The sequence below is a fragment of the Mirounga angustirostris genome, unplaced genomic scaffold (genome assembly GCF_029215605.1).
Source record: "Mirounga angustirostris isolate CCGP_5_RB_7025 unplaced genomic scaffold, mMirAng1.0.hap1 SCAF_2, whole genome shotgun sequence".
NCBI classification, from domain to species: Eukaryota; Metazoa; Chordata; class Mammalia; order Carnivora; family Phocidae; genus Mirounga; species Mirounga angustirostris.
The window spans coordinates 84,904,076-84,922,514 of NW_026991710.1; the positions used below are offsets into that span (position 1 = coordinate 84,904,076).

Genomic DNA, 18,439 nt, shown 5'->3' on the forward strand with positions numbered 1-18,439 from the left:
TGTAAAGAGGAAGAAGGAACGTACAGTTAATGAGAGAAAGTCTCTGACAACAGAAAGGGGATGGGTTCAAGGGCACAGAGGATTTGCCTTTCATAGTTGTGCTTGTGATTATTGCCATGCTAGTCTTTGTTGTCATCATCGTAGCAGCTAACATTTATTGAGATTTACTACGTGCCAACTGCTCTGTTGTATGCTCTACATGCATTTTTTCATTTAATTTTATAAAATATGATCATCAGGAAATACTCATGAGCACCTACCGTGTGCCAGATGTAGCTATTACTCTCTTATGGGACATGGATAACGCCCAAATATACAGTGGTGATGAGTATTGAGAAGAAAAGTTAACAGCAGGTCGAGGAGAGAGAACGAGAAAGTAGGGGTGGGCTGGGGGTGCTAGTTTCTCATGAAACACATTTGTGGGAAGAAGTGGACAATAACATGTACGTAAAATAACTTTTGATAAGAGGAGGTGCCACTTTAGATGGGATGCTCAAGAAAGGCCTGAGGAGGGGACTCCTGAGGTGAGACCTATATGATAAGAATTAACCAAACTTGGGAGGGTAGGGTACCTCTTTTACTTGTCCCAGACAGAGGGTCCCAGTCAGAGAACCCAAGGCTTGTCTGAGTTTGTCTTGTACATGTCTGAGGCATGAAAATAAGACCCCTGTGGCTGAAACATTTTAGGCAATGGAGAGAAGTGGGTGAGAGCCAGGTCCTGTGCGGCCTTGTGGGCTGTGATAAAATGTTTGGCTGTTATTCCAATGGTGAGGGAAAGTCGATGGAAGGTTTTAAGCAGGAGAATAGAAAGGGATTCACTAATTTACTGAAACAAGATTTTCTTTTCTACTTCACTATGAAAATAGAAGCAGCTAGCAGAAACTTTACACTGATTCCTGCCAACCTGGTTACCCACCTACTTGTCTGTGCCCATTTACCTCATCTTCCAGATTGTAACAACTGTCTGTCCTCCACTCTGAAAATTTCTCCATGTTTGCATTAGATCCTGCCCCTTCCTGCTTAACTTCTCTCTGTCTGATGTCCTCATGTCCCCTTCTCTAATAGACTGGTCTTTAGCAAACATATGCCTTAATTTCTTCCATCTTGGATATCTAACAGATATTGCAAACTTAAAATGTCTAATACCAAATTCGTGATCTTCTCCTCAAAACCTAGTGGATCTGCAGTTTTCCACCTCTCAGTTGATGGCAAGTCCACCCTTCCAGTTACCCAGACAACTACCTCTTTTCTCTCAAATTTGGTGTGCCTGAAAATTCTGTTGGGGCTACCTTGAGAATATTCTAGAATATGACCATTTATCACAACTTCTGCTACCTATCAGGTCCAAAATACCCTTATCTCTCACCGAACTCATCTCCATGTGTCTACCTATGCCCACCCCACTACCAGTTTATTCACAACACAGCAATTTGAGTGAATCTTTAAAGATATGTTAGGTCATATTAATTTCTCTTAAGACCCCCAGTGCCACCCCCAACCCTGATTTTTCTCAAAATAAGACCCTAGTCTCAGCCGTTTCCCTGACATGATATTGTCCCTTGTTATCCATCTGGCCTTACCCTCTACTACTCTCTTCCTTTGCTGTCTCCACTACAGCCACAGTGGTCTCTTGACAGTTTCTTAAATACTGGACAGGCACCATCTAAAGGCCTTTGCACTGGCTGTTCTCTGCCTGGTAGGCTCTTACCGTAGATATCCATGTTTTCCTTCTTCCATAGTTAAATGTGGTATCTGCTCAGAGCTCACCTTCTCAGAACTCTCTCTCTCTCTATAAAATAGCAACTCTCTTGTCTGCAACTTCTTTCTTTACTCTTCTTTTAAAAGATGACTTACAACTTTCAGAAATGGTATGTATGTATGTATCAATTTATGTACGTATTATTTGTCTCCTCCCACTAGAGTGTCAGCTCTATGAGGTTAGCAACTTCTTTTTTGTTTATCACTTACCCCCTCTACCTAGAAAGAGATTTAGTGTCTAGGAAACATTCAATTACAAAATTGCTTATTCAGGAGGGGGAGGAGCAAGATGGCGGAGGAGTAGGAGACCTGGATTTCATCTGGTCTCAGGAATTCAGCTGGGTAGGGATCAAACCATTCTGAACACCTACGAACTCAACAGGAGATTGAAGAAAAGAATAGCAGCAACTGTCTGAACAGAGAAGCAACCACTTTCTGGAAGGTAGGACGTGTGGAGAAGTGAATCTGAGGCGATATTCGGGAGGATAGATGGCGGGGGAGGGGGCCTCCATTGGCCACTTCTGGCAGGTGATAGAGCCGCCGAGCACAGAATCAGAACTTTTAGAAGTCAGCTCCACTGAGGGATGTCGCTTCAGTGGCTAAGGGGGGGGTGTGTGGAACCCTTGCGGGACAGTGTGGTTTCAGGACCCTCGGGGTCACAGAAAGACCGGGGGTGCCTGAGTGCGGCAGAGCTCCCAGGTAACGGAGCAGGGAAGCCGGCTGCAGAGGCGGAGCCCAGGCGCAGGCTCTCAGCTTGGGGTTGCCATAAACCTTGATCCGCGGCACAGTCGGGCCACTGCTCCTCCAGCAGGGACCCAACAAGTGGCAGATCCGGGGAGACTCCCCTTCCTCCCCCCAGGAGGAGTGGTGCAGGAACGCACTGCAGGGATCTGCTGGGTTTGGAGACTCCACACCGAGTCAGGTGCCAGAGATAGAAATGCTCAGTCACAGGCCAGGTGAGCATGGAGTGCGGCCGGAGACCGGGGAACACCAGTGACTGACTGCTTTTCTCTGGGGGCTCACTGAGGAGTGGGGCCACAAGTTCTTGGCTCCTCCAGGGCAGAGATTGGGAGGCTGCCATTCTCACTCTTGTCCTCCAAAGCTGTATGGAAAGCTCGCAGGGAACAAAAGCTCCTGAGAGCAAACCCAAGCAGATTACTTAGCCCGGACCCAGCAAGGGCGGGACAATTCTGCCTCCGGCAAAGACATTTGGGAACCACAGCAACAGGGCCCTCCCCTAGAAGAACAGCGAGAACAGCCAGCCAAGACCAAGTTTACCGATCAATGAGAATGGCGGAACTCCAGCTCTAGGGGAATACTGCACATAGAATTCATGGCTTTTTTCCCATGATTCTTTAGTCTTTCAAAGTTAATTTTTTTTGACTTTTTTTTTTTAATTTTTCTTTTCCCTTTTTCAACCAACATCTTATCAATCCCTTTTTTAAAATATCTTTTTTGTTTTTCATTTTTAGAGTCATATTCTATCCCTTCATAGTAGTTAACCTTATTTTTGGTATATATATATATATATATATATATATATATATATATATATATATATATAATGTTCTCTCTTTAAAAATTTTGGGATACAGTTTCTTCTAACAGACCAAAATATACCCTAAATCTCTAGTGTATGGCTTTGTTCTAGTTTCCTGCCTGATAACATTCTCTCCCCCCCCCCTTTTTTTTAAATTTCTCTTCTTTCTTTTTTCAACCAACTTCCTATCTTATCAATTCCTTTTATAAAATTTTTAATAATTTTCAACTTTACACTCATATTCCATCCCTTCATTGTATTTACCCTCATTTTTGTACATATATAAGCTTTTCTTTCTTTAAAATTTTGGGTGGCACTTTCTTCTAACAGACCAAAATATGCCCCAAATCTAGTATGTAGCACTGATCTATGCACCAGCCTGATCATATTTGATAATATTCTGTTTTTTGTTGTTGTTTGTTTGTTTGTTTATCTTTTTTTTTTTCTTTCTTTCCCTTTCTTTTCCCCAGGTTTCAGGTCTCTTCTGATTTGTTTAGTGTATATTTTTCTGGGGTTGTTGTTACCCTGTTAGCATTTTGTTCTCTCATTCATCTGTTCTCTGGACAAAATGACAAGATGGAAAAAATCACCTCAACAAAAAGAACAAGAGGCAGTACTGACTGCCAGGGACCTAATCAATATGGACATTAGTAAGATGTTGGAACTAGAGTTCAGAATGATGATTTTAAAGATACTAGCTGAGCTTGAAAAAAGCATTGAAGATATTAGAGAAACACTTTCTGGGGAAATAAAAGAACTAAAATCTAACCAAGTCAAAATAAAAAAGGCTATTAATGAGGTGCAATCAGAAATGGAGGCTCTAACTGCTAGGATAAATGAGGCAGAAGAGAAAATTAGTGATACAGAAGACCAAATGATGGAAAATAAAGAAGCTGAGAAAAAGAGAAATAAACAACTACTGGATTATGAGGGCAGAATTCAAGAGATAAGTGATACCATAAGACAAAACAATATTAGAATAATTGGGATCCCAGAAGGAGAAGAAAGAGAGGGGCAGAAGGTATATTGGAGCAAATTATAGCAGAGAACTTACCTAATTTGGGGAAGGAAACAGGCATCAAAATCCAGGAGGCACAGAGAACCCCTCTCAAAATCAATAAAAATAGGTCGATACCCCGACATCTAATAGTAAAACTTACAAGTCTCAGAGACAAAAAGAAAATCCTGAAAGCAGCTCAGGAGAAGAGATCTGTAACCTACAATGGTAGAAACATTAGATTGGCAACAGACCTATCCACAGAAACCTGGCAGGCCAGAAAGGACTGGCATGATATATTCAGAGCACTAAACGAGAAAAATATGCAGCTAAGAATACTATATCCAGCTAGGCTGTCATTGAAAATAGAAGGAGATAAAAAGCTTCCAGGACAAACAAAAACTAAAGGAATTTACAAACAGGAAACAAGCCCTACAAGAAATATTGAAAGGGGTCCTCTAAGTAAAGAGAGCCTAAAAGTAACATAGACCAGAGAGGAACACAGACTATATACAGTAACAGTCACCTTACAGGCCTTACAATGGCACTAAATTCCTATCTTTCAATAGTTACCCTGAATGTAAATGGGCTAAATGCCTCAATCAAAAGACACAGGCTATCAGATTGGATTAAAAAACAAGACCCATCGACACGCTGTTGGCAAGAGACTCATTTTAGACCCAAAGACACCCCCAGATTGAAAGTGAGGGGGTGAAAAACCATTTACCATGCTAATGGACACCAAAAGAAAGGTGGGGTGGCAATTCTTATAACAGACAAATTAGATTTTAAACCAAAGACTGTAATAAGAGATGAGGAAGGACACTATATCCTACTTAGAGGGTCTATCTGACAAGAAGATATAATAATTGTAAATATCTATGCCCCTAACATGGCAGCAGCCAATTATATAAGCCAATTAATAACAAAAGCAAAGAAACACATTGAAAACAATACAGTAATAGTGGGGGACTTTAACATCCCCCTCACTGAAAGGGACAGATCACTAAGCAAAAGATCAACAAGGAAATAAAGACTTTAAATGACACACTGGACCAAATAGACTTCACAGATACATTCAGAACATTCCATCCCAAAGCAACAGAATACACATTCTTCTCTAGTGCCCATGGAACATTCTCCAGAATAGATCACATCCTAGGTCACAAATCAGGTCTCAACCTGTACCAAAAGATTGGGATCATTCCCTGCCTATTTTCAGACCACAATGCTTTGAATCTAGAACTCAATCACAAGAGGAAAGTCGGAAAGAACTCAAATACATGGAGGCTAAAGAGCATCCTACTGAAGAATGAATGGGTCAACCAGGAAATTAAAGAAGAATTTAAAAAATTCATAGAAACAAATGAAAATGAAAACACAACTGTTCAAAATCTTTGGGATGCAGCAAAGGTGGTCCTGAGAGGAAAGTATATAGCAGTACAAGCCTTTCTCAAGAAACAAGAAAGGTCTCAAATACACAACCTAACCCTACACCTAAAGGAGCTGGAGAAAGAACAGCAAATAAAGCCTAAACTCAGCAGGAGAAGAGAAATAATAAAGATCAGAGCAGAAATCAATGAAATACAAACCAAAAGAACAGTAGAACAAATCAATGAAACTAGGAGCTGGTTCTTTGAAAGAATTAACAAGATTGATAAACCCCTGGCCAGAGTTATCAAAAAGAAAAGAGAAATGACCCAGATAAATAAAATCATGAATGAAAGAGGAGAGATAACAACCAACACCAAAGAAATACAAACAATTACAAGAACATATTATGAGCACCTATATGCCAGCAAATTAGATAATCTGGAAGAAATGGATGCATTCCTAGAGATGTATCAACTACCAAAACTGAACCAGGAAGAAATAGAAAACCTGAACAGACCTATAACCACTAAGGAAATTGAAGCAGTCATCAAAAATCTCCCAATAAACAAAAGCCCAGGGTCAGATGGCTTCCCAGGGGAATTCTACCAAACATTTCAAGAAGAATTAATACCTATTTTTCTGAAACTGTTCCAAAAAATAGAAATGGAAGGAAAACTTCCAAACTTGTTTTATGAGGCCAGCATTACCTTGATCCCAAAACCAGACAAAGACCCCATCAAAAAGGAGAATTACAGACCAATATCCTTGATGAACATGGATGCAAAAATTCTCACCAAAATACTAGCCAATAGGATCCAACAGTACATTAAAAGGATTATGCACCAAGACCAAGTGGGGTTTATCCTTGGGCTGCAAGGTTGGTTCAACATCCGCAAATCAATCAATATGATGCAATACATTAATAAAAGAAAGAACAAGAACCATATGATCCTCTCAATAGATGCAGAAAAAGCATTTGACAAAGTACAGCATCCTTTCTTGATCAAAGCTCTTCAGAGTATAGGAATAAAGGGTACATACCTCAATCTCATAAAAGCCATCTATGAAAAACCCACAGTTAATATCATTCTCAATGGGGAAAAACTGAGAGCTTTCCCCCTAAGGTCAGAAACACGGCAGGGACGTCCACTATCACCACTGCTATTCAACATAGTTTTGGAAGTCCTAGCCACAGCAATCAGACAACAAAAAGAAATAAAAGGCATCTGAATTGGCAAAGAAGAAGTCGAACTCTCACTCTTTGCAGATGATATGATACTTTATGTGGAGAACCCAAAAGACTCCACCCCAAAACTGCTAGAACTCATACAGGAATTCAGGAAAGTGGCAGGATATAATATCAATGCACAGAAATCAGTGGCATTCCTATACACCATCAAGACAGAAGAAAGAGAAATTAAGGAGTCAATCCCATTTACAATTGCACCCAAAACCATAAGATACCTAGGAATAAATCTAACCAAAGAGTCAAAGAATCTGTATTCAGAAAACTTCTATATACTCATGAAAGAAAATGAGGAAGACACAAAGAAATGGAAAAACATTCCATACTCATGGATTGGAAGAACAAATATTGTGAAGATGTCAATGCTACCTAGAGCAATCTACACATTGAAAGCAATCCCTATCAAAATGCCATCCACTTTTTTCAAAGAATTGGAACAAATAATCCTAAAATTTGTATGGAACCAGAAAAGACCCCGAATAGCCAGCGGAATGTTAAAAAAGAAAAGCAAAGCTGGTGGCATCACAATTCCGGACTTCAAGCTCTATTACAAAGCTGTAATCATCAAGACAGTATGGTACTGGCACAAAAACAGACACATAGATCAATGGAACAGAACATAGAGCCCAGAAATGGACTCTCAACTCTATAGTCAACTTACCTTCGACAAAGCAGGAAGGAATGTCCAGTGGAAAAAAGACAGTCTCTTCAACAAATGGTGTTGGGAAAATTGGACAGCCACATGCAGAAGAATGAAACTGGACCATTTCCTTACACCACACACAAAAATAGACTCAAAATGGTTGAAAGACCTAAATGTGAGACAAGAATCCATCAAAAACCTTGAGGATAACACAGGCAGCAACCTCTTCAACCTCAGCCGCAGCAACTTCTTCCTAGAAACATCACCAAAGGCAAGGGAAGCAAGGGCAAAAATGAACTATTGGGACTTCATCAAGATAAAAAGCTTTTGCAAAGCAAAGAAACAGTCAACAAAACCAAAAGACAACTGACAGAATGGGAGAAGATATTTGCAAATATATCAGATAAAAGGCTAGTATCCAAAATCTATGAAGAACTCATCAAACCCACAGCCAAAGAACAAATGATCCAATCAAGAAATGGGCAGAAGACATGAACAGACATTTTTTCAAAGAAGACATCCAAATGGCCAACAGACACATGAAAAAGTGCTCAACATCGCTCGGCATCACAGAAATCCCAATCAAAACCTCAATGAGATACCACCTCACACCAGTCAGAATGGCTAAAATTAACAAGTCAGGAAACAACAGATGTTGGTGGGGATATGGAGAAAGGGGAACCCTCCTACACTGTTGGTGGGAATGCAAGCTGGTGCAGCCACTCTGGAAAACAGTATGGAGGTTCCTCAAAAAGTTGAAAATAGAGCTGCCCTATGACCCAGCAATTGCACTACTGGGTATTTACCCTAAAGATACAAATGTAGGGATCTGAAGGGGTATGTGCACCCTGATGTTTATAGCAGGAATGTCCACATTAGCCAAACTATGGAAAGAGCCAAGATGTCCATCGACAGATGAATGGATAAAGAAGAAGTGGTATATATATACAATGGAATATTATGCAGCCATCAAAAGGAACGAAATCTTGACATTTCCAACGACGTGGATGGAACTGGAGGGTATTATGGTAAGCGAAATAAGTCAAACAGAGAAAGTCATGTATCATATGATCTCACTGATATGAGGAATTATTAATCTCAAGAAATAAACTGAGGGTTGCTGGAGGGGTGGGAGGTGGGAGGGATGGGGGTGGCTGGGTGATAGACATTGGGGAAGGTATGTGCTATGGTGTGTTTTGTGAATTGTGTAGGACTGTTGAATCATAGACCTGTACCTCTGAAACTAATACATTATATATTAAAAAAAGGAAGATAGCAGGAAGGGAAAAATGAAGGGGGGGAAATCGGAGGGGGAGACGAACCATGAGAGACTATGGACTCTGAGAAACAAACTGAGGGTTCTAGAGGGGATGGGGGTAGGGGGATGGGTTAGCCTGGTGATGGGTATTAAAGAGGGCACGTACTGAATGGAGCACTGGGTGTTATACGCAAACAATGAATCATGGATCACTACATCAAAAACTAATGATGTAATGTATGGTGATTAACATAATAAAATAAAATAAAAATTGCTTATTCAATCACTTCATAAGTACTTATTAAGATAATTTCTGGAAAGCTGCACAGAGGACAACTAATCTTGGAGGGGAGGAGTGTGTTAGAAAATAGACCTACCTTTCATTGTATACTATTTCATAATCATTAATATGTTAATTAATGAATATTGTTTCTCTCAACTTTAAGAAATTAATTAATAGATACAAACTCTATGTAAAATAGTCTACTCATCCAGGATTGGTTTTGGTTAACTAGTATAGACTACTTTAAATTGTGAAGATGCTAGGCTGTATCTAACAAGATAAAACAGTGAAGGAAGCTATGTTTTAATTTGAGTGTTCAGGGAAGGCAAAGAGATTTGTTAAAAGATAAACTGAGGCATATTAAAAATTTTAAGTTTATTTGAGCAAAAATTGATTCGAATTGGGCAGCATTCAATGTAACAGAAAGGAGCCCCAAGGAGGTGTACAAAATGAGACTTTTATAGGCAGAAAGGAGTGAGAATAAGAAAGTCATACTAGGCAAAAAAAAAGCAGGTCAGTTATTAAAAAGTTTCTTTCCTTTAGGGATAGGAGGGGTTTATCAAGTATATTACCGAACTCGTGCAGATTGGGTGATTCCTGATTGACGGAGTCCATTTCTGGGAGAGCTGAAACAGTAATTAAGTCTCAGTTTGGTGATGTGAGGCTTGGCATAAATAACTTTATTTTGGATCTTTTTGTTTGTTTATTTGTTTTTTAACAGATTGAACAACTTGTCTGAAGTTATAGAACTTCTGGAGAGAGTGGCTTAAGATTTGGATGCATATCCTTTCTAAAAGGTACTTAGAACATTTATTGATTAATTTTTTTCTTACCTGGAAGTTTAATACATGCACATGATGAAAACATTTAAGTAGTACATGAAGAATCACAGTGAAAAATAAACCTTCTTGGCACATCTGATCCCCAGGGTGCCATTGTCATCCCAAAGGCAATTTTGCCATTTCCTAGAGTGTTATCCTCAAATTAATCTATAGATGTGCACATATATTTCTTTTCGTATATTGCGTATCTTTTTACAAAAATACCTGCTGTACATGCTGTGGTGCCCTTTGCTAAAAATGTGATCTTTACATATATATTTTCATTCAGTTTTGGAAGGTAAGGTGAATTTTTGAGGCGTGTTAATTGCACACACTTCCATGTTGATGTTTAAATTACTGTTCCTCCCCCCGCCCCCCGCCCAAACTGTGTTTATTTCTGCTGAAGCTGCAGAGGGCACTGTACATCTTCCAAAAGCATGGCATAGCCTTGAGTGTTTTGCAGTTCTTGAATGTGGCGCACATTTTAGGACTCAGAGAAGCTCCTGATACTAGAAATAATCATCAATTCAAATTATTCCCCTGTCCTCATTTATTTTATGCATTTCATATAAAATTAATTACAATATATATTTGTACCATACTATTATCTTCAACAAGAATACTTTTTTCTTTACTAGATATAATGTTTAATTTCCAAAGCACAAGTCTTTTCTTTAATTTTGCTATAACTATTTGTAATGATCACAAACATAGTATCCTTTTCCTTTTAATCATGGTTACATGGGATTTGTGTGGAAGCAGCAGTGACCTGGGTCAGTCCAACTCCACCGTTTATAGGCTATGCCACAACACCAGAAAATCGTTTATCTATGTGATTTACCATTTTCTCATCCACAAAATGAGGAAATTGGCTGAGAGAATTTCTAGGATTCCTGTCAGCTTCAGTAAGTCTATAATGTCTTCATAAAAAGAGGAACTTTTAAAATTGAGTTTGGATGTGTGTCAGATAGAAGAGGAATGAGTGAGGGGGTGTGGGCAAAGCCATGCAGCTTGCAGAGGATACCTCAGGTAGTCTCAGTGCTGCCGAGACGGATACGGTAGTCCACCAAAATCCATTCTCTTCTTTCTGGCCAGGAAGCAAGCCTTGCACTTAAAGCTGCTACTTCTAGGCCTCAATAATAAAAATTTCATGGGCTGGCTGACTTTTCCTCCCTTGTCCTTGATGAGCATCCTTCCTCTTTCCCTCAGTGACGGTTCCAAACCTCCCTCACCCTCCTCATGCATGGGTCCCACCCTCATCCTTACTGAGAAACCAGGCAAGATGTCTCACCTCCCAGCTCTCCTACCCTTACAGACTATGCTCCAATTGACCCATATCCCACGAATTCTATTTTCACACATTTCCAGAGAATGAGGTGTTTGTCACCTCTGAGAGACTGAGGCAGATTCTTCTGTTTACTCCCTGAATTTGTCCTCTTCAGTCTTCTCCAGGACCCTGCTTCAGGAATTAGTCTCTATTTCAGAAAAAAGGCTATAAAATAACAAAAAGAAGAATCACTCTAAAAAAATTATCTAAAGTTGTTGAGTGAATATTCCTTATCACCTATCAAATTTCATCTTCTTTCTGTACTGAGAGAAGTAGCTGAAAATATGCATGAAGTAACTGTCTTCTTGAAAATGTTTAATTGATATACTGTAACTAGAATGGGACCTAATAACATAATTTTTTTCAGGCCTAGAGCTGTCTCTGAAGTGTAATCTCTGGAATATATGTATACCAGTAATATTGAGAACCACATCATTTCATTCCAGGATCCACAAAGGGCATTGCATATGTAATCAGCAGAACAAATGACCATGTGGGGCACATACTTTTACATTTGCATGGTGGGTAAGAATGATTGTTTTGATTACGATTTTCATGTATTTTTTTTTTGCTTCTTTGACTTTTACAATCTTTAATGTGTATGTCTTCGTACCAGAGGATACACTGACCTTTTAAAATAAAATATTTATTTAATTTGGTGAAGTGTAAGATTTGCTCACCAGTAAAACACCCTGGTTTAACCGTACTGTTATGTATGTTTCTCTTAAGTATTGTAAGCATGACTACATTAGTTTTTGAAAGTTATTTTGAAATACATTTGCAAATATATGCATGGGAACAACATTAATTTTCTTGGTACCCAGAATAATCACGGAATGCGTTTATTTGAAAACCTAATAGTAGCACTTGCCACAGTCAAACATTGAGCTTTTTGCCAGAACGTACTCTTGTTTTTCAGTTTTTTCTTAATAGGTTTGTAATTTGATCTCTTTGTGAGATAACCTGTCATCTTATGAGAAACTGTTGGAGAGTTAACTGAAAGTACAAGCAAATCCCAGGGAACCCCTAAAAAATAGCTAATCGCTTTATCTTACTGCCAACTTTGGCTTCTTCAGACTGAAACAACCAACCAACCCAATGATAACAACCTAATCCTGTAAAAATTTGTGCATCTATTAGCTGGAAACATGCTCAGTGCCCACATTACAAGTTAAGAGATTTGAAAGTGGATGTCTCTGAGGAGTGGGAGTGAGTAGTAGATAAAGGGTAGAGGGCATAAGGGAACTGCCGTTTTTGTTTTAAGCTTTTTAGCACTACTTGATTTGTAAAATATGTGCACATGCTATTTTAATAAAAATAAAACAACTTTTAAAAGGAAACTTACAAAATGAAGTTATCAATCCTAAACCTGGCCATTAGTTCTTGTGTTATTTCTTATGGGCTAGATGTACACTAACTGAAAGGAAGCTGGATTGGTCCTCCTTGAGTGGGGCTTCTTCCAAAGACCCTCCTGGAGTGAGGGGACCCCGGAGGAGAGTGAAACATGGGGAATCAGTGGCCGAGGCAGGAGTCAGTTATGACTAAGTAACACGGGGGAATCATCACTTATATCAGATGAACCATAGGTAAGAGATTCCTCAAGGACTCCCAAAGAGAAAAGATTGCTTTCCGATGCAGTCCTCTCCCGCCCTGCTTCCAAAAACTAGTGTGGTGGACTGATGTTTCCTGTCTAAAAGAGAATGAAACCAGAAAATTAGTAGTTCTGGCATCCTTGGGTATATGGATATGGATCCTTCACTAAATCTGGTCTTGACTTTGTGAGAAGCATGAAAGCAGAATTCACCTGCATCTCTAAATGTGCTTGATCTCCTTTGCTTAGTAATTGAATAAATAGTAAAATAAAATGAAAATATTTCTAGCTTGTCCAAATTGTAATTCTTACCAGTCTTTGTTCTTTTGATCAGATTATGTACTTTGACCTAGCATGATTGATACTGGGGAGAAAGTTAGCTAGAATGACTTCGTGGTTTATGGGGAGAGCTAGGAAAGATGGAGACAAAGATGACATTTCACCTCCTCTGCCTGCTACCTGAGTATAGCTTACTATGTACACATTGCTTTTGGAGGCATTGAGCTCTGGGTTCACATCAGTGAAATCCATTTGGGTTGCCAGACAACCCAGAGGAGGTCTCCAGGTGAAGTAAAAGGGAAAGGGAAAATAGAATTTTGACTGGTTTCCCTGGATTATGTAAGGAGCCGCCTGTTAAAATAGAAGGCAACTCATGTAGCTAATGACCCCCTGTTAGAGAAGGTGCCTCTAGATGGATCATATCAGCTTTTCCACATGGATGACTGTAGTTGGCATTCTTCCTGTCTGTCCTGGAATTAGATTGTCTGAAGCTGTTATTTTATTTTCATTTCAATTCATATCACTTCAATTCACTAATAAATGAACATTGAGAAAGATCATGAAATAATGATTAGTTTACCTAATTGTACTTGTTATTCAGTATTATTTTTTTTAAATTTTATTTTATTATGTTATGTTAATCAGTCTTATTTCTTTAATTGTTCCCTAAGTAACAAGAGCCTTGTTACTTAGGTTGATGAAATCAAGATACACTATGTCAACCACATACTATTGATTGATCAACAATTAGTTTTGAGTATCTCTTTGTGCCAGGAACTAGGAATTTAGGATGCATCTTTGAACAAAACAGATAAAAATATTTTGCTCTAATTTTGCATTTTTTGTTTTACTCACATTTAATAATGGCTTAGACCAAAAGATTTGAAATTCCAGCTACATTTCCATTCCCTGTAGACCTGTTTCCTCTCCATACAGACATACAGATAGACACACAAACTCACTCACTCACCTATTTAAAATTTGGAGTATTTAATGGTAAATGTTGAAATACAAATGTACCTTTAATTAGATTTCCTTTCACTCCTACCTTTTTTTCCTGCTACAGACCATCAAGTCTGTCCGAAGATTCTTTCTGAATCTTTGTTATGTTTGGTTATCATTTTTATTTTAACTAAGCTGTTGTGTTTTAGGAGTTTTTTTAACCACTAGATAACAAGAGTTAAGTGATCATTTACATGTTTTTGATTTTATGTCTCTCAAGCATAATGTTTTTGCTTTTGAAGCATTATGTACATAGTTTTATTTCTTTAAGTATCAATTAAATTAATGAAGTTGGATTTTGTCTCATATAGTAATGAAAATAGTTCCCTTATTCTATAAGAAATATTATTTAATAAATATAAAATAGAAAGAATACGGATTATAAATTCCCTCTTTTGAGTATTTCATGACCGCACTCTAATCTCTGCATCCAAGCTATTATTAATGCTGGATACAATATAAGAGAAGAAAATTAAAATTAGAATTTCTGTAATTCAGAAATGATATAGCAGTATAAAGTGGTAAAAGTTGAAGCCAAGGATCTGCTGGGTGTTTGGATCCCATGAGGTAAAGGGGTAAGGGCAAAAAACAAAACAAAACAAAACAAAACAAAAACAATGAAGTCAGATTTGGTTTGAATCCAGGGGCAACAACAGGACTTCTCTATTTAGCTGGGGAGACTGGAGGCTTACTACCAGTGACTGCCTGGGGCTGTGGCTTATGCAAAGCTTGAGTCTATGGAGGTTTCTGGATATAGTGTTTGGACCACTCTTGAGCCATGCTTCCTTCTGGTGCAGCAAATTGATTTGCAGTATGCTCAGTTTTACTGGCAGGGAGGAACTTGGAGCTGCTGATAGGAGATTTGGTTCTGGACTGTCAAAATACTGGGCTAAAGAGAGGGGAGCAGAGGAAAGAGAGAGTTATCAAGTACTTTATTTTTTTTTAATTAATTTATTTACTTGAGAGAGAGAGAGAGCAGAACGAGCAAGAACACGAGTAGGGGGAGAGGGAGAAGCAGGATCCCCACTGAGCAGGGAGCCCAAGCAGGGCTCGATTCCAGGACCCTGGGATCATGACCTGAGCCAAAGGCAGACACTTAACTGACTGAGCCACCCAGGTGCCCTCAAGTACTTTCAAATAGAAAAAAACCCCCAAAACTCCAAATTCCAAAATGTGGAAAATTCATTTTTGGAAACACATCCAACAAAAGCTGTAGATGGAAGATGACTTCCTCCTAGACAGGTCAAAATCAAAGAGAGAATTAGCAAATTGCAAGATAATACTCAGGAATTTGCTCAGAATGCAGCCCAGATAGACAAAATGACTTTGATTGATTAAAAGAAACGAGGATAGCTAGAGAGCCTCCAACATTTGCACTTAAATCTAACAGTAATTCAAAAAGAAGTGAATAGAGGAAATAAGAGGCAATATTCAATATTCAAATGACTGAGGGATTTTCAAAATCTGAGGAATTTTCAAAATTCCTGAGATTGAAAGCGTATTGCAAAGAGCAAGTAGAATAATTAAAAGTAACTTCACACCTAGTCACAGATTTGTGAAATTGGGAACATCAAGAATAAAAAGAAAAATTTTAAAAGCTTCCAGAAAGGAAAAAAAAAATTACCTAAGAGGATTGACATTAGACAGCAAATTTCCCACCAGTAGAAGCATATAACAGAAGGCAAATATACTAATTATCCTCAAAATGCTGGGGTGAAATAACTGTCATCTAGAATTTTATGTCTAGCAAACTTGTTACAGGAATGAGGGTAGAATTATATTGACATTTGCAAACATAGAAATAATAAGAGGACTTAGATGTTCATTGAGAAAGCTATCAAAGCATGTGTTACGGCTGAGTGGGGTGGGGGGTGGGGAAGAAGTGGAATGGAAGAAACAGTGATAAATTCAGGAAGTGGCAAATATTCTGATAAATTTAACCAATTACTGATTGTAAAAAAGAACTTGGTTTTTAGGGTATATTTTTTAAGAAAAGACAAAACCCTAGTAAATAATGAGGGTATGAGAGAGGAGTAGTATTCAAAGGGTAGTTGAAACATGTTAAGGTTCTTGTTTTGGGAGGAGACTGAAGATCCTCAAAACTTTATATTTAGATAAAAAAATTAAAGTTAAAAATGTGTCAGTTAGGCCATACGGACAAACTAAGAATATCCTTTATTGTGACATCTAAATATCCTTGTTTTAATTCCACTTTCTGAATTCAGAAATGTGCTTAGACAGACTTTCTTTGGGGAGGTGAATGAAATAAAATTATGGAGACATAAAATAGATTGGTGGTTGCCAGGGCTTAGGGATGGGAGGTGGGAGCAGAGGGGGAGTTGTTATAAAGAGGTGGGGGGGAAGCCTTGCGGTGATGCAACAGTTCTGTGTCTTGATGGTGGTGGTGGTCACAGAAATCTACACAGGTGATAAAATAGCATAGAACTGCACACAGCTATGAGTACATAAAAAACCAGTGAAATCTGAATAAGTTCTGTAGATTGTGCCAATGTGGTTTTCCTGGCTTTGGTATTGTGCTATAAATATGAAAGATGTTATCATTGGGGGAAACTAGATGAAGGGTACCTTCATCTACTTCCCTCTACCTTTTGTTTTTACAATTTATTGTGAGTTTACAATTATTTCAAAATGAAAAGTTAAAAATTGGTCTAATGTTTAGCAGTTTTGTAATGATTATCCTAATCTTTGTGTTAAAATTTCGAACGCCCTGAATTAATATTTAAGATAGGTTTTCTATGAATGTGGAAGAGGGACTCTTCATGCTCTAGGTAACACAGTTATAAATGTTTTGCTTAGAAAAGGAGAGTTTTTTTTTTATATAAATGTTTAAAGAAAGCCATATAGGGGACACCTGGGTGGCTCAGTTGGTTACGCGGCTGCCTTCCGCCTGGGTCATGATCCCAGGGTCCTGGGATCGAGTCCCGCATCGGGCTCCTTGCTCAGCAGGGAGCCTGCTTCTCTCTCGCTCTCTCCCTCTGCTTGTGCTCTGTCAAATAAATAATAAAAATCTTAAAAAAACAAAACAAAACAAAAAAGATAACAGATTTAAAAAAAAAAAAAAAAAAAAAGAAAGCCATATAGGGGAGCCTGAGTGGCTCAGTTGGTTAAGCGTCTTCAGTTCTGGTCAAGATCCCTGGGTCCTGGGGTTGAATCCCCAGGGCTCTCTGCTCAGCTGGGGGTCTGCTTCTCCCTGTCCCTCTGCCCACTGTTCCCCCTGCTTGTGCTCTCTCTCTCTGTCAAATAAATAAATAAAATCTATTTATTTTATTTAATAAAATAATAAAGCCATATAATTTATAAAAAATAATTTGCTTAATTTTTATAGATTGCCAATTATGTAGGACTTCAAGGTGGGACGTATCTTATTTATCTTTGTTTGCTTCCATAGTCCATAACAAATAAGACACAGTAATCATTTCAGACACCCAACACATTTGCTTATTTCTTAATTTTGCTATGCTATATTCTAGCTATGTTCTTAAATTTGCTGTGCTGTATTACTCTAGATGTGTAGTAACTCCCTCTTTCTTTGCTGTTCATGGAAAAACAATTTGACCAATTTACTCATAAAGGCATTTGCATGAGCGGCAGAGTTTTCAGGTGGGAGTAAATGGAGATGGTTTACACAGTACGGTTCATGCAGCTTAATATTAAATCTTTAAAATTCCTCTTCTTCAAAGTTCTTTGGTGACTTCTCATACACCAGTTATATCTATAGACTGCGGCCTTCTGCCATGTTGTCTTATCCCTTTATTTCCATAAATTATTTCCTCTTCTCTTATACTTTTTCTTACCTATGCATTTCTTCATTTAAAAAAATGCAGAGTGGTTTTTTTGGTCTCATTGTTTCTCTCCAACTTATACTTCCAGAGTCTTATTACCTTTCATTTCTAGCAGACAATTCTTCCTTAAGTGGGGTTTAAGCTCTAGCTACTAATAATACTTCCAACCTGACTATAGCAATTATTAAGGCTGTCTTTAGTACTTTTTGGACCAGTTTGGGGTATAAGTAAATATATCATAGAAACTTGTGTATATACCACACAAAAATCCATACATATGTGCACAAAAGACATAAAAATGGTCATAGCGGGGGCGCCTGGGTAGCTCAGTCAGTTAAGCATCCGACTCTTGATTTCGGCTCATGTCATGATCTCATGGGTCTTGAGACGGAGTCCTGTTATGGGCGCTGTGCTGAGCGTGGAGCCTGCTTAAGAATCTCTCTCTCCCTCTCTTTCTCCCCTCCCCCTCAATGTTCATAGCAGCATTATTTGCAATGGCCAAAACATGGAAACAATC

At 38.5% G+C, this 18,439-nt stretch overlaps 1 long non-coding RNA gene across 1 annotated transcript; it reads left to right on the forward strand.

Moving 5' to 3' along the window:
* The first annotated feature begins 7,244 nt into the window (after nt 1-7,244).
* LOC129045935 (uncharacterized) lies at nt 7,245-11,767 on the forward strand. Its single transcript, XR_008506438.2, has 3 exons — nt 7,245-8,586; nt 9,821-9,896; nt 11,615-11,767. It is a non-coding gene; the product is annotated as an uncharacterized LOC129045935 (long non-coding RNA).
* Nucleotides 11,768-18,439: the final 6,672 nt, after the last annotated feature.